A 17387-nucleotide genomic window follows, 5' to 3' on the forward strand; every position below is an offset into this window, starting at 1 on the left:
AAAATGATCCACAGAAGGTTTCTTAGAGGAAATTGTGTGAAGGTGGTTGTATTTCACCCAGGAGCCATTAAGCCCTTCTATAAGAGATTCATAACATGTTGTTAAAGGTTGCGTCTTGAGTGCTTATCTCTATATCTGTATAAATATATTTCCCCCTAAGATTGGTTGTCTTCTACTTTAAACCCCATCAAATGTGGTATGATACTCTTGGTATATTAGTTCCTCACCAATCTTTCTAGTCATAAAAAACTTTCTGGTTTTGGCAAATCTTTGTATTGTCTTTCTACTTCCAGGGTCACTGTCATTATCACTGTGAACCCGTTGATTGTCGAATTACTCAAGTGGGTGCCAGTAATGTCTGTTCCTCCCAGCCCTGAGATTTTTTCCCCCTTTTTATAATTTTGTTTATTGAATCACTGTGAGAGCAGTTACAAAGCTTTCGGGTTTAAGTTTGGTCATACAATGAAACACCCGTCCCTTCACCAGTGCCCATTTTCCACCGCCAAAAACCCCAGTATACCCCCCATACCACACCCTCCCCCTACCTGTGGGGCAGATGATTTCCACATTACTCTCTCTCTACTTTGATTGCAGTCAATATTTCGACACCAGACCCACCATTATTCTTTGGGATTTTACCCTAACACCCAGATCTGCCAAAAACGCAACCGTATACAATTTGTTTTCTATTGCTGTTATGAATAATATATGATGTCGAGTGGCCAGAATAGTGACTGCGCGATTTTGGAATTTCAAAATTTTAACAATTAAATCTGGAGGAATTTCTACCAAAAGCCGCTGGGTTTCGAGATTTTTTCTAAGTCTCTGGGATCATGGTCCTTAAGCAGCTTGATCAGAAGCCAGAGAGGCTATTCTTGGGAGGTGACTCAGGGTCTCGTTGGGGTGGGGATGAAAGGGCCGGCTCCACCCCCATCCTGTGAAGCCCCGCATGTCTCATCACTGGGGGCCCAAACATGACTGTCCAATGGCCTCTGGAGGATGGCGGCCACAGAGCTGCCAGGGGGAACAGGCCAAGGCACGAAACCTATTCCGACCTGGGGTGGCCTGGCACCAATAACCTACTGCAGGGACCGAATGGATTTCTGCCAAAAGCTGCTGGGTTCCAAGATTTATTTCTGAGTCTCTGGGATCATGGCCATTAAGCAGATTGATCAGGAGCCAGAGAGGCCATTTGTGGGCAGCGACTCAGGGGTCTCAATGGGGCGGGGAGGAAAGGGCCGGCTTCACCCCTATTCCGTGAGGCCCCATGTGTCTCATCACTGTGCCAGTCCTGAGAGTTTAGCAGCCTCTTCTTACTCGTCTTTTCTCAACAATTGGAGGTTCTTTCAGGGTCAGGGGAATGAGATCTGTACTTCCTGGATATGATACTATTAATTCTTTCACGGTCACTGTCACTGTCCCCCCATTCATCGATTTGCTCGAGCAGGCCCAGTAACATCTCCAACGTGAGACTTATTGTTACTGTGTTTGGCATATCGGATACGGAGACAGCTTCTCTAAGCCTCTAAGTTACAAATTTTTAGAATTTATGATCAAATATTAAAAGTCTCTATTTTCAATACCCAAACTGAATTTTTTTTTTTTTAGTGAATCACAGTGAAACACAGTTAGTTACAAGATAGTTCATGATTAGGTGTCAGTTATATAATGTTTCAACACCCATTCCTTCACCAGCGTACATTTCCCACCACCAATGTCCCCAGTTTCCCTCCTGCCCCCTCCCACCCGCCATCTGCCTCTGTGACGGGCACTTTTCTTCTGTCTCTGTCTCTGTCTCTGTCTCTGTCTCTGTCTCTCTCTCTCTCTCCCTCTCTGTCCCTTTGGCATTATGGTTTAACAAGCATTTTAGAACTTTTCTTTTAAGCAGAGAAAATTTTTTTATTATTTTATTTATTTTTAAAAATTTTATTAAAAATCCATGATTTAAAATGTTACTGATAGTTGAGTTTTAGGCATATCAATTCAGCACCAATCTCTCCACCAGAATCAACTTCCTTCCACCAGTGTCCCAGATCCCTCCTCCACTGAACCATGCAGTATTTTCATTGTTTCCAAATAATTTATAATCATCCTTGTTCACTTGACTTTCTTACTAGAATTGTCCTTTCACACCCCTTCCCTGTTCTCTATTCCTCTGAAACTTAACTTCCTTTAAGGCTTGGATAAGCTCTTCCCCAAGCCGTCCCTCACCTTCACCTTTGATGATTGCTCTAAGTTCTGCTTTATTGTAATCTTTTCTTTTGATTTTTATATTCAGCCCTTTGCATTATTGTAGAATGGCATTGCTTTGTCCTTTCTCCTTTTCTCCACAAGGAGCTTAGGTTTATCAGGTTACACCCATTACAGTGCTCCTGAGGCACTTTCACTCCATTGTGTTTATCTGTAAATTCTTCCCTATGCTCTCCTCCCCAACCAGTTAATCAGCTTTCCCCCTAATCAGACTCTGTTAATTTGTAAGGTTAGATTCCTCAGAAATCTATGATTTTATATGTATGAGTGACATATTACTTATCTCCTCTCCTTATGTCTTTTGAATAGTTTACTTTAAAGCAATGTTCTTTTTGTATAGATACAGGAAGACCATTAACATTATGCTTAGTAACTTAGGATTTAATTGGCTTTGAATATTATTCACTTCCAGGCATCTGCTTTCTCGACTTAAGCATCAGTTGCCCTTAGTTCCTAACACCCCAAAAGCAGGGTCCCGACAAGGGACTGAATGGACCCAGGGCAAGCGGCGAGCTACCCTGGCATCGAAATGGGCCAGGTCAAAGTGCCACTATTCTTAAGTTAAGAGTTTGATCATAGACAAATGCTGTCATGATCCAAAAGTAACGACGAGACTAGGATCCTGCTAGGGGTGGGAAAGACTATCTGGCCTGAGCACTGTAGTCTGAGATCGAGATGGCCCTAGGAGGGCAATTCTATAAGTCTAAGATATTTCTTACTGTATCCATACAAAATGATTTATATTATATATGCTTATACACTTGTCGGACAAGGAGAGGAGAAACACACCCATGGGAATCTGCTCTAGGGTGGATTGATCTGATAATGAGAATCTGTCCTAGGAGCGGATGTCCCCAGGGAAAGAATTCTACCCCTATTGATTGTGATCGCAACTATGTGTAATTGTTACTCCAACCCCTCATGCTTGGGGATTTAACTAGACTGTAAGAGTGGGCTGAGAGATCAGAATCAGAATCCAGACTCCTGAGAGGGACGATGAAGGGGGATCAAGAAGGAGGATGAAGTAGCATGGAGGAGGAAGAAGCAGGAGGAGAATCAGAGGAGAATGGAGATGGGAATGGAATAAACTGCAAGTAAGACCAGCCAGCCTGGCCCTCGTTCCTTCCCTTGCCTGCCCATCGCCATCAACCTCCCCAGGTTGGGGGAAGTGGCGTGAGACTACCAAACGCGGGCGGCCGGAGAGACAGAGCCGCTGCTGCTGTGCTGTCTTTTTGAGTTTACACACATTATAAAGCTAGTTTTTATTGCCTTTTTTTTTAAAAAAAAAAAAAAAGGTGGCCATTCATGATAACTGCGATGTTGTATTTGAAGGGTATTGATGCTATTCACCAAAGAATTCTGCTTTCTGCTTTCTTGGCTGTTGGTCCAATTGCACTGCTTGCCCATCTTGTAGTGGATGGGGCCATGATGCTCTTGGTCCTTTTAGTTGCTATCCCTTATTTCCAAGATCTGGGCTTATAACAATTAATTCAGGATCCTCTTAAGCTCTCTTTTCCTCTATGCTGGATATTAGCAGCAATTGAGTGAGTGGGTGTTCAGTGTAGGTTCCAGAGAACAGTTTCTACAGGCAAACAGTATCTACAGGCAAACTCCAAAATGGGAAAAAGCATGTATGAAGAACAAACCTTTGTTCTTAGAAACTACCAAGAATTTTGTTTTGTTACCACATTATAACTATGTTTATCCTAATATATTTTTCTCCAAGGAGACAGTTTCTTATACTGCTGTGTATTTCTGGAATTCAATAGAGTGTATACTGCACACAGTTGGTGCTTAATCAAGGTTTGACTTATTGGAACAGCAGATGACTCAGTGACTAAAGAGCTTACCTTGCAAGCATGAGGCTACGAAATTTGGTCCCTGGAGCTGCCCACATACACCAGCTGTCATTCTGGCACCACTCTGATTCCTAGTGCTGGAAGCAATATTCAAGTATTGTGAACACCACAACTAAGAAGGGCTTGGCCATCAGCAAGCAGGGCAACCACACAGATATGCAAACACCATGGTCAGGAGTATAGACCCTCTGGAAACTATGTTTGCAAACCCCACAGCTAAAGAAGTGTGACCCCTGGAGAGAATCATGGGCCAGCAAGTGAATACTGCAACCTGTCAGGAGAGCATCACAACCAAGCCTGTGTGCAGCCGCCAGTCATCCCAGTTCCACCTGTGTCAACAGGAGGAGGGAAAGACGTGATTGAATGACAAACTTATTTTGAGTGCATTTGGAAGACTATGAAGGTCACTGAAAAATGCTTGCTTTTCATTTTCCTAAAGAAGTTGATATATATTGACTATATAACATATAATATAGTCAATATATAATATATATAAAACCAACAATATATATTTGGTTTTGTGTCACACCTGTACTCAGGGTTTACTCCTTCCTGGTGGGCGCAGGGGACTCGAACCTGGGTCAGCTTTGTGTAAAGAAAGCACTCTACTACACTCTACTATCTTCAGGGGTTGAAGCCTCCTTAGGCAGTTCTGTCTTTACACTGTCTGCACCTTAGAACTTAGTCCCCAGGAAATTTAATGGGGCTGGGATAATTTTGGTTTAGAGAAGGGTATTATAGGAGAGATGAAAATGACCTGCCAAGGGGCTGGAGTGAAAGCACAGTGGGTAGAGAGTTTGCCTTGCATGTGGCCGACCCGGGTTCAATTCCCAGCATCCCATAAGGTCCCCTGAGCACTGCCAGGAGTAATTCCTGAGTGCAGAGCCAGGAGCAAACCCTCTGCATCGCCGGGTGTGAGTCCCCCCCACAAAAAAAAAAAAAAAAGAAAAGAAAATGACCTGCTGTGACTGGTTCCTGGGAAAAAAGATAAATTAAGGATTGAGGGAAAGAGTAGCTTCTAGAAAGGTTAAGGCAACAGGAAAGATAAAAGTGCATGCAGATGTCCTGGGAGGCACAGGAAGAACTAGAAACACAAATAAAACTTAGAAACATATTCTGATAAAAATGTGGGAGTATCACCCGCCGTCTTGCAGGCAGAGAATTGGCCTGGCACTACATCTCCAGAAGAACATCTTCCCAGGTTCACTGGTCCAGGCTGAGATTCTGGAGCCTTCTTAGAATGGGGTTGGGACAAATCCCTCTACACTCCCCTATGCTACTGGAAAATCCACCAGAAAACCCCCGGCCAACACCTGCTGTCTTTCTGGTAGAGAAACAGCTCAGAGTCACACCTCCAAAAGAACGTGATACCACAGAATTGTTCCAGGTAGATTCTGGGCCGAGAACTCTGGGGATTTCTTGGAATGGTGGTGGACAGAGTCCCCTTTTTTCTGGGGACACAGCAGCCTGCGGACACACCCAACATCCTCTGACATAGAAACGGCCCAGCTCCACAACTGAACCACGTCAAGCTGCCAAGCCAGCAAATTGTAACAGATCTATAGCTCCTAGACCAAATGGCCATGCAATACCACCAAATTTCATAGTACTGTCAGCCCAGTAGGGGTCACAGCAAATCTGTTGGGAAAGTTGCACAGAAGCCCACCAAGCTTAGTGAGCCTAAACATAACACAGAGGCTCAGTGAGCACCAAGCAGCACAGCAGATCCTCAGACAAGGACTTTAGAACCATCATTGTAGGGTATAACAGTGATCACAAATTCACTCTTATTGATCTAAGGTTTGATAATTCCATATGCCTTTGTGTTGTAACAAACGAGATGAAGCAAATTTGTTTTTGTCTGAAAGAGGGCAACCTGGGTGGTGTTTGGGAAATGGGATATTGGTGAAGGGAAGGTCACACCAGTGGTCGGATTGGTGTTGGAGCATTTTATGCCTGAAACAACTGTATTATGAACAACTTGGTAAATCACAGTGTTATAATAAAAAATAAAGAACTTACTCCTGTTCTAAAGGAATCACACCTAACGGGGATTTGGGAAAATATGCAGTGCTAGAGATTGGACCAGAGGAGCCTTAACCCATTTACTTTCTCTCTGACCTCAGGATTCAGAACATTTACTCAGATAGCTTACAAGGAAAATCTGCAGATCAGCAAAGCCCCAGCCATAAAACAAACCAGGAGATAAAGCACCATGAATTAAGGTCAGCAGAAAAAAATGGACCAGAGATTCAGAACATCAAAGATTTCATTTCTTAGAAACTTTAGTAGAAACAGTAATTTAGAAACATAAATCTGAAAGTTCTCTCAAATGACTCTGTGAAGAAGCACTCCAATATTGGGTGAAAACAGCATGTGTAAAACAAAGACTTTCCTCGGTTTGGGAGACATAAATGAAATGGCTCTGATAATTCAGGGACTGTTGTCCCTCCTCCATTCAACACTAGTGATTCAAGACACATCCCTGTGGCTGTGTCACAAAAAAGGAAAAAAGCAAAATGAGGTTTGTGGAGCAGGTCACATGATTGACCAGACCACATGATTGACTAGGTGGTGTTCTAGAGACTTCCAGGGTTACAGTAGAGACAGCTTCCGGGGATCACCCAGAATTTAGACAAGCAGGGAAATTCTGTTAGTAGGGGGGTGATCTAAAGCAGAGGTTTCAAGTTAGTTTACCTTGCCACTCCTTTTTCAGAAACAAACACAACATTGCTCGGGGTCCCCCCCTGGAACTCTACCTAATTTAAGGGAACACACAGAAAAAACTCTCTAATTGCATTTGAGGCTCCTCTTGCCTCCTACCTCCATCATGGTATCTCCCACTTTCGGAAACTTGCGATAGAGTATAGATCTATTTATTGACTTTTGAGGTGCATTGCAGACCGCACCCAGCAATGTTCAGCAGCTACTCCTGACTCTGTCCTTGCTTGCTCCTGGCTGTGCTGGGGAGATGATCTTGGGGTTCCTCAGGGCAACTGATTGTGCTGAGGGTCAAAGATGGAACAGCAAGGCAAGAGCTGTCTTCTCTTTGTAACCCCTTTCGAATCTCTCCAGCCCCCAAAGCGCAGATCTAGAAGAGTGGAAGGATATGATAATGCATTGATTGGTGGGTTAGTCGGGGTCTTCGGAAGAGCAGTACTAAATTTGTAACAGCAGTATATGGTCGAGTTGTACAGATGCATCTTTCAGAAAGTCGACAGGGTTTCACCAAATATTTTGGTGGAAGAAAGAGAAACTTCTCAGCAACCAGTGTGGACAAAATGGCCCATCTCTTCCCCTACAATGAAAGGCTCATCCCTGTTCTCAGATGTGCAGGTGTGATCAAGAATTAATCAATGAAAGTTTTTAAGGCCTGAGTGATAGTACAGAAGGCAGGAGGTTTGTCTTTCAGGTGGCCGACCCTGGTTCAGTCTCTGGTTCCCCGCATGGTTCCCCAAAACATTTCAGGAATGATCTGAGTGCAGAGCCAGGAGGAAGCCCTGAACCCCAAAGGATGTGGCTCCAAAACAAATAAAAACAAAAAAATTTTTAAAAGGAAAGGTAAAGGAGGAGATTTTTTAGTATTTTGTTCTGAAAGTTACCCTCATAAACACAAGAATTCAGAAATGTGTTCCCTGCCATATAACTTATATTATGGCCATATAACTTATATTATGCTGTCACTTAAAGGCAGGACTGTGTCATATATCCTCAGACCTTGAAAAGACAGGAGAGTAGGAAAGAACTGAACTACTCAATCAAGCGATGATGAAGGCTATGCTTGGGTAAACAAAGGACACTAAAAACATGACTTAAGACTTTATAAAAAAATCTTTACTTATTTCAGAAGTGGGGTTTGGCCACACCTGGAACTGTACCAGGATCTGCATCCTGCTCCAGGACTGGATAAGTTCTGACTCCTGGATTGCTCAGGATCTTTGCAGTGCTCACAGGAACATGTAATACAAGAAAACAATCCAATTTACCTACATACTAGGCAAGCAGCCTAACCCCTATATTATCTCTACAGACACCAGTTCTTCTTCTTCTTCTTCTTCTTCTTCTTCTTCTTCTTCTTCTTCTTCTTCTTCTTCTTCTTCTTCTTCTTCTTCTTCTTCTTCTTCTTCTTCTTTTCCTTCTCCTTCTCCTTCTCCTTCTCCTTCTCCTCCTCCTCCTCCTCCTCCTCCTCCTCCTCCTCCTCCTCCTCCTCCTCCTCCTCCTCCTCCTCCTGCTCCTTCTTCTCCTTTTCCTTCTCCTTCTCCTTCTCCTTCTCCTTCTCCTCCTCCTCCTCCTCCTCCCTCTTTTACTGAAACAAGTTTACACTTTCAGAAAAGCACTGAGAATTTTATTGCTGGGAGTACAGAAGTTTTGTGATCTCTTCACATAGTTGTTTTTGTTGAGAGCTTGTTTGGAGGTTCTAGCAGGGGAGCACAGCTACTCGTATACCCTTGACTGAAGACTGGTCCAAAGACCGGTCCATCTCTATTCGGGGAAAGCCGTCCTCTTCGACTGAGTGCGGGGCTTTGGGAGGGACGCACATGGAGTGGTGAGGAAGGAAGGGGACGCCTGCCTAGCCAGCCAGATCAGCCGAATCAACCCTGGCGATAAATGGGGTGACAGATGTCGCAGCCAGATCAGCACAGTGGTAGGGTGTTTGCCTTGCACGTGGTCAACCTGACCGGGTTCAATTCCTCCACCCATCTTGGAGAGCCCGGCAAGTTACAAGAGTATCAAGCCCTCACAGCAAGCTACCCGGGACGTATTCGATATGCCAAACACAGTAACAACAAGTCTCACAATGAAGACGTTACTGGGCCTGCTCAAGCAAATTGATGAACAACGGGAGGATAGTGCTACGGTGCTACAGTTGTTTTTGTTGAGAACTGCACATTAAAATAGAGTGGCTCACCAGGGTATTTACAGAGATTTCTCTTTATGACAGTCCATCACTCTGAGGTCATGGATGATTTTGTGTGTTAGGTATGTGGTTGTTTTCACTACTACTTTGCAGTAGAAATCTAGCTGGGCTGGAACTAGAAGTTTGTACCTGGAGTTAAGCTTTTAGTAATGTAATTTTTATTTTATTTAGCACAGTGGTAGGGCATTTGCCTTGTGCGCAGCCAGCCCGGCCGAGCTGGGTTTGATTCCTCCACCCCTCTCGAAGAGCCCGGCAAGCTACCGAGAGTATCTCACTCGCCTGGCAAAGCCTGGCAAGCTATCTGTGGCGTATTCAATATGCCGAGCACAGTAACAACAAGTCTCAAAATGGAGATGTTACAGGGCCCATCTCGAGAAAATCGATCAACAACGGGAGGACAGTGTTTGACAGTTTATTTATTTATTTTGCTTTTTGGGTCACCCCCGTTGTTCAGGGGTTACTCCTGGCTCTGCACTCAGAAATTACTCCTGGCGGTAACCTAATTTTTTTGTGTTACTTTATTCCCTGATTTTTTTAGTAGTCGTAACCTCATTTGATTTCTTCTTAAAATGGGATTTAGGGGGCTGGAGTGATAGTACAGCGGGCAGGGCATTTGCCCTGCACGTGGCCAACCCAGGTTTGATTCCCAGCGTCCCATATGGTCCCCTGAGCACTGCCAGGAGTAATTCCTGAGTGCATGAGCCAGGAGTAACCCCTATGCAATGCTGGATGTGACCCAAAAAGCAAAAAACAAAGGGGGGGTATTTAGGCTTTTTCTTTGAAAGTCATGTATTGTGCGAATATTCGTTCAGTCAGAGGCACTGAGACAAGGAAAGGGAGAGAAATTATTTTTCACGGGGGATCACAGGACTCGCTCAGATCTTGTAACAAAGGTAGAGTGTCCTGAAATCTCCTTTTATTACCACGCTACCTTATACATCTCTAAAAGAAGCAAAAAAGTTTCGGGAAGAACATTGAGGCATACATTCTTTTGATTCTTTTGTTATGCCCTCAAGACAGTTAGTTTCAACCTCCAGAAAGAAATGCAAAGCCGAGAATTTTTGGTGGGGGAAAGGGGAGCACAGGCACCTGAGGTTTGCATATCAAAGACAAGCTGGGTCTGGGCTCTGTGAGAAGAAGACTGACTCTTTCAGTATACTGAGATTTAGGTTATTTACTGAAGGCAGCTTAAAGAAAGAGATGTTCATCCAAACCAGTCTGGACACATGAGTTATGGCTCGTCCACTTTTTCCATGGGTCTCTGTGTTCCTGCCCGTTTGCAGGCCATTCTTCGCAGGTTCATCCTTATGGTGTTGTCTGACGCCAAGAGTCGTGGCTTAAAGCCTGTTGCTGACTCTTCAATGAATTTGTGTTCTGGATGCGGTTGAGTTTCTGAAGGCATTGGTGATTGTATTCTGCTCCTTGTGCCTAAAAAAAATTAAAGGTAATACTCTCAGTTTTAATTAAGAAGATTCTGAGTTTTACCAGCATGATTTTATATTTGGAATCCAAAAGAACCTGTTGGATTATACATAGACTATAGCTACAAAATTCTCTGTTTGAGACTCAGCAGCATTCTGCACCGGAGAATATATTTCACTAGTTTTGGTTTTGGGGTCACACCCAGGGATGCTCAAGAGTCCTGGCTCTGCACTAAGAAATTACTCCTGGAAGTACTTGGGGGACCATATGGAATGCTGGGGATCAAACCAGGGCCTGCTGTGTGCAAGGCAAACACCCTACCCACTATACTATCACTCTGGCCCAATATTTCCCCAGTTTTGGATCTGCCTATTTAAAAGTCTTTCCTTAACATGTAGTGAGTCCTACCATATATGAAAAGAAATTTGTTCCTGCAATGAATTTGAACTAGTCATCATGAAACTTGCTAGTCCTGTGTGAAGTGATCTGCACAAAACAAATCAATGTTGTACTGTGATTGAGTTATTTGCATTGACCATACTCAACTTGCTTGCATTTCTTTGAATGTTGTCTACAGCAAAACACACATGCAAATGAGTATTAGGACATATCTTTGTTTAAAAAATAAGAAGAAGAAGAAGAAATCCCACGTATCAACTGGATGATTAAGAAATAGAACGTTGCAAGAGTCTAATATTCCTATGTAAGACATTTGGGTTACTCAGGTACTTGGTCAAAGTTTTCTTGTTAAACTTGAATGAGTTTTCATTTCGATTCAAGTTTTTGAACAGCATATGATGTACATAGAATCATACATAGATAATAAAGGTAAAGGTAAAGGCCCTTCCGTTGATCGTCGATTTGCTCGAGCGGGCCCAGTAACGTCTCCATTGGAGACTTTGTTGTTACTGTGTCTGGCATATCGAATACTCTCGGTAGCTTGCCGGGCTCTCCGAGAGGGGCAGAGGAATCGAACTCGGGTCGGCCATGTTGGCCGCTTGTAAGGCGAACGCCCTACCCGCTGTGCTATCGCTCCAGCCCATAGATAATACATGTCAAAATATAGTGAATACGTAAGACTAGTAACATGAACATGAATATTCAGAACATGGATGAATATTCCGTTTAAATGAATTCCTGTAGCTAGAGGTAACCATTCAATATAAGTCAACAAAGGACAGGACCCAGCATACCTGTGTCTCTCAGAGGAAATGGTGCTATTTTCTGTTCCTCCTCAGGGGAGGTCCTCCAGTGAGGGTTGTTAGCCTGGGGGTTATGATCTTGGAGTCAGGGAATTGCGATTGGTCTCACTATACATCATGTACTCTTTAAAATGCTCTCTCTTCTGTTTTGTTTCTGAATAAATTCTGTGCAATATTGGGATATTGGATTGCTTCGTATGGAGGTCAGCATCCATACGGGGATCCAGAGATAAACTCTGAATAAAACAGTGTGTTAAGAAGTTGAAATAATAGTGATAAATTTCTTTCGCATAGCCAAAGACTCCAAAGACTTTAATAATTCTAATAAAATGTATATAATATAAAAATTATCATCTCAACCATTTTAATTGTATAAAATTAGGGGGAGGCATGGTAAGTGAGAGCACAATACACATTCATATACTGTGTTGTTACCTCAATCTTCCATCTACAGAAATCTTCATCTTGCACCACTGAAAAAATACACACCTCCATTCTTTTGGCATTTGAATTTTTCTCTATGAATCTGACTACTATGATTTTTTACTAGGGTTTTTTTGTTTTTTTTAGGTTTTTTTTTTTTTGGTTTTTGGGTCACACCCGGCGATGCCCAGGGGTTACTGCTGGCTCTGCACTCAGGGATCACCCCTGGCTGTGCTCAGGGGATCATCACTTAATCACTTAACTTCCCGTTAGTCATCGATTTGCTCGAGCGGGCGCCAGTAACGTCTCCATTTGTCCCTGTCGCGTGCTAGTGTAGCCCAATGGCATCTGTTCGCTCTGGGAACATGAAGAGCTTCAACCCGATCGTTCATGATCTTCACGAAGAAGTCTGACCATCTGGTAGGTGGGCGGCCACGCGGTCTTTTGACATCCCGTGGAATCCAGTCAGTAACAGTTCTAGTCCAGCGGTCGTCTTTAAATCTCATTATGTGACCAGCCCATCTGATTTTTGACACCTTGGCAAATGAGACAGCGTCCCTGATTCTTGATCATCGACGGATATCAGAACTCCGGATTCTTTCTCTCATTTGAGTGAAACGTGATATTCCAAGCATAGCTCTTTCTATTCTTTTTTGGGAGACCTGAATAGCGTTCTCATCCTGTTTGCGTAGGGCCCAGATCTCTGAGGCATATGTTAATGCAGGAAGAACAGTGGAATCAAAGAGATGTGCCCGGAGCCAGAGGTTCTTCGTCCTCTTAGCTATTTCTTCGACGTTCTTGAAGGCGTTCCAAGCCGCTCTCTTCCTCCTGCGCAGCTCGGCTGCCAGGTCATTTGTCATGTTGACTTCTCGACCTAGGTACACATAGCTGTTGCATTCGGAGATGGTCGTTCTGTTGAGAGCGAATGGGGCGTCAGGAATGAGGCTGTTTCCCATAAACATTGTCTTCGTAAGATTCAGCTGTAGTCCTACCTTTCCACACTCACGGTCAAAGTCAGCCAGCATTTGTGCCGCTTGGCTGATGTTTGGTGTTACTAAAACAATGTCATCAGCAAAACGGAGGTGGTGTAGTTGCCGATCATCTATCTTCACTCCCATTCCTTCCCATTCCAGTCGTCGCATGATGTTCTCGAGGGTGGCACTGAAGAGGGGACCATATGGGACGCTAAATATCTCATGTGACTGGAATTACACAGTACTTGTTATTCAATGATTGGTTTATCTTAGTATAATATCTTCAATGTCATTTACATAGAAGTCTTGTCAAAATTTTCTTACTTTTTTTTTTCATTTTGTTTGTTTGTTTTGGTTTGGAGCCACACCTAGTGATAATAAGGGCTTACTCTTGAATCTGGGTACAGGAGTTTATGGAATCACGGGTCGTATTGGCGATTTAACCCTTATTGAATGTGTGGAAGTCAAGAATCTTACCTATATTACTCTTTCTTTGACCCACAAATTTCAACTCTTATTAAGACCAAATAATTTCTATTATATGTATATATTACATTTCATTTGTCGATGATCATCTGAGTTGCTCTTACCAATTGGTTATTGAGACTAATTGCTGCTTTCCTAGGTGATTTTGGGAAGTTGGGGACTTGGGGCCACATACAATGGTGCTCAAGGCTTCATCCTGGCACAGTGCTCAAGCAACACTTCTGGAATTGTGCAGGGACCATTTGCAATGCAGGGGCTGGAACCTGTGTTGGCCCTGGGCAAGGCATTTGCCATCACCCCTCTAATCCCTATACTATTCTCTAGTCAAAGGTGTTTTTAAACATGATTTTACTAATTTCAAAAGAGACCCAGTGATCTTATACAAAACGTTGCAAAAAATAGGGAGAAAACTTGGAAGTTACTGCTCACTTAATGAAATTATTATCTTGGTCCTAAACCTAGAGAACTACTATTTTTCTGTTTTCTTTATTCCTTCCTTCCTTCCTTCCTTCATTTTGTTCTTTCTTTCTTATTTCCTTTCTTTCTTTATTTCTTTTTCTTTCTTTATTTTCTGAAGCAATATAGTTTTTTTTAAAAGGAATTTACAGAAAAGTGAGGGGAGAGAGATAGAGGGAAAGAGGGGAGAGAGAGAGGTAGAGAGAGAGGAGGAGGAGAGATATGTTCAAGAGAGAACTCCAGCATCTTCAAAAGTGGGAAAAGCAGAGGAGAGAGTCAGACAGAGACAGAGACAGACAGAGAGAGGTGTTCAGGAGAGAACACAGACTTGGAAAAAGTCTGGCTTATTTCTTTATAACCATCATGTTCGGTCTATAGTCTACTTTCAGCACGCATCTGAAGCTAAGCAAGGTTGGGCCTGGTTAGTACTTAGATGGAAGTCATGACTTTATAAACATCACTAATCACTTAAGTTCCCGTTAGTTGTCGATTTGCTCGAGCGGGCGCCAGTAACGTCTCCATTTGTCCCTGTCGCGAGCTAGTGTAGCCCAATGGCATCTGTTCGCTCCGGGAACATGAAGGGCCTCAAACCGATCGTTCATGATCTTCACGAAGAAGTCTGACCATCTGGTAGGTGGGCGGCCACGCGGTCTTTTGACATCCCGTGGAATCCAGTCAGTAACAGCTCTAGTCCAGCGGTCGTCTTTAAATTTCATTACGTGACCAGCCGTAGGGCGTTCGCCTTACATGCGGCCAACATGGCCGACCCGAGTTTGATTCCTCCGCCCCTCTCGGAGAGCCCGGCAAGCTACCGAGAGTATTCGATATGCCAGACACAGTAACAACAAAGTCTCCAATGGAGACGTTACTGGGCCCGCTCGAGCAAATCGACGATCAACGGGAGGGCCTTTACCTTTACCTTACCTTTACGTGACCAGCCTATCTGATTTTCGACAACTTGGCAAATGAGACAGCGCGTCCCTGATCCTTGATCGTTGACGGATGTCAGAACTCCGGATTCTTTCTCTCATTTGAGTGAAACGTGATATTCCAAGCATAGCTCTTTCTATTCTTCTTTGGGAGACCTGAATGGCGTTCTCATCTTGTTTGCGTAGGGCCCAGGTCTCTGAGGCATATCTTAATGCAGGAAGAACAGTGGAATCAAAGAGATGTGCCCGGAGCCAGAGGTTCTTCGTCCTCTTAGCTATTTCTTCGACGTTCTTGAAGGTGTTCCAAGCCACTCTCTTCCTCCTGCGCAGCTCGGCTGCCAGGTCATTTGTCATGTTGACCTCTCGACCTAGGTACACATAGCTGTTGCATTCGGAGATGGTCGTTCCGTTGAGAGCGAATGGGGAGTCAGGAACAAGGCTGTTTCTCATAAACATTGTCTTCGTAAGATTCAGCTGTAGTCCTACCTTTCCACACTCACGGTCAAAGTCGGCCAGCATTTGTGCCGCTTGGCTGATGTTTGGTGTTATTAAAACAATGTCATCAGCAAAGCGGAGGTGGTGTAGTTGCCGACCATCTAACTTCACTCCCATTCCTTCCCATTCCAGTCGTCGCATGATGTTCTCGAGGGTGGCACTGAAGAGTTTCGGTGAAATGGTATCACCCTGCCGCACCCCTCTCTTGACATCAACGATCACTTCTTTGTAGAATGGTGAGATCCTGGTAGTGAATCCGCAATACAGCTCATGGAGGATCCTGATGTATTGGGCTTGAATGCCCTGATTGGCTAGGGCTTCAATGACCGCTTCCGTCTCAACAGAATCAAAGGCCTTCTTTAAATCAATGAACGTTAAACAGAGCGGCATCTTGAACTCCCGAGAAACCTCAATGAGCTTGGTTATCGTGTAGATATGGTCGATGGTGCTGAATCCTTTGTGGAACCCTGCTTGCTCGCATGGTTGTCCTTCATCTAGTGTTCTGCCAATCCTATTTAGGATGACTCGAGTGAACAACTTGTAGATGACAGACAATAGGCAGATCGGGCGATAGTTGCCAATGTCATGGATGTCTCCCTTCTTGAACAGTAGTACGGTCCTGCTGGTTTTCCATTGGGACGGAACCTTGCATTCAGACAGGTAGCGAGTGAAGAGCCGAGCCAGTGTATTGATGAGTACTGATGGCAGGTTCTTCAGGTGTTCAGGTCTGACCTTGTCTGGGCCGGGTGCTGTTTGTTTCTTTACCAACGAAATGGCGTGTCGGATTTCGGAAGGGAGAACGTTGGGAACGACATATCCATCCTGTGGAATTTGGTATGTTGGCAAGTGGACATGGCTATCGAAGAGATTTGAGTAGAAGTCAGGGATAATCTTCTCCATTGCCGTTCTGGAGGATGTGATGGATCCATCAGGACGTCGGAGGGCAGTCATCTTGGTCTTATAGTTGGCAAAGGACAGGCGGGCGTTACGAATACTTTTCCCGGCTTCTGCCGCATCTACCAGTACTTCTGCTCTTCTCTCTTTGAGGTCTTCCTTGATCGCATCTCTGCACTGCTTTGCGAGCTCGGACATTAGCTTGTGGTCGCCTGAGGCATGCGCCAAACCACGCTGGCGAATTAGCTCAAGAGTTTTCGAAGATAGGCGATTTTTTGTGGCTATCTCTCTCTTGGCGTTCCTTGCACATTCATGGAGGTGCTGAACCAGTCGATCGTATTCCTCGTCAATGTTGTCAACAATGGCATCTTCCCATGTTGCTGCAATAGTACCAAAGAGTTCCCAGTTGGTGGTCATTCTGGGAGTTCTCTTTTTGAACTTTGCAGCCCTTTCTCCCCGCTCTGTGAAGTAGAATTTTGCATGAAGGAGACGGTGGTCCGATCCCGTTCGAAATTTTGGGACAACAGCGACATCGGTCAGGCAAAACCGTCGATTGAATATGATGTGGTGTATTTCGTTGTGGAATCGTCCACCGGGAGACTCCCATGTCCATCGTTTAGATTCTGCCTTCTGGAACTGTGAGTTCCCATGAATGGTCTTGGTCGACATGATGAACTCAGACAGTCTCTCACCCTGTTCGTTCCATTCTAGGCCATGGGTCCCGATGTGAAGTTCTTCAGCTGATCTTCTCGGTCCTATCTTGGCATTAAAATCACCCACAATGATCTTGTAGAAGGTGTGGTCTTCTTTATGGAAGTTCTCTAGCTCCATGTAGAACTTCTCGATTTCTCTTTTATCATAATGAGATGTTGGTGCGTAGACAACGAAGATAGAAACTGCAGGCAGTGAGCCACATCTATTCAAATGTAAACGTCCGATTCGGGTTGTTAGGCATTCGAATGAATCAATGCTCTTGGCCAAGTTTGTGTTGACAAGGACACCGATACACCGACGCCTCCAACACCTCTTTTATCGCATGTTCCGAGGAACAATTCTTCTCCAGTGTCGAAAACGGCATG

The sequence above is a fragment of the Sorex fumeus genome, unplaced genomic scaffold, assembly GCF_029834395.1.
Source record: "Sorex fumeus unplaced genomic scaffold, SorFum_2.1 ptg000178l, whole genome shotgun sequence".
NCBI classification, from domain to species: domain Eukaryota; kingdom Metazoa; phylum Chordata; class Mammalia; order Eulipotyphla; family Soricidae; genus Sorex; species Sorex fumeus.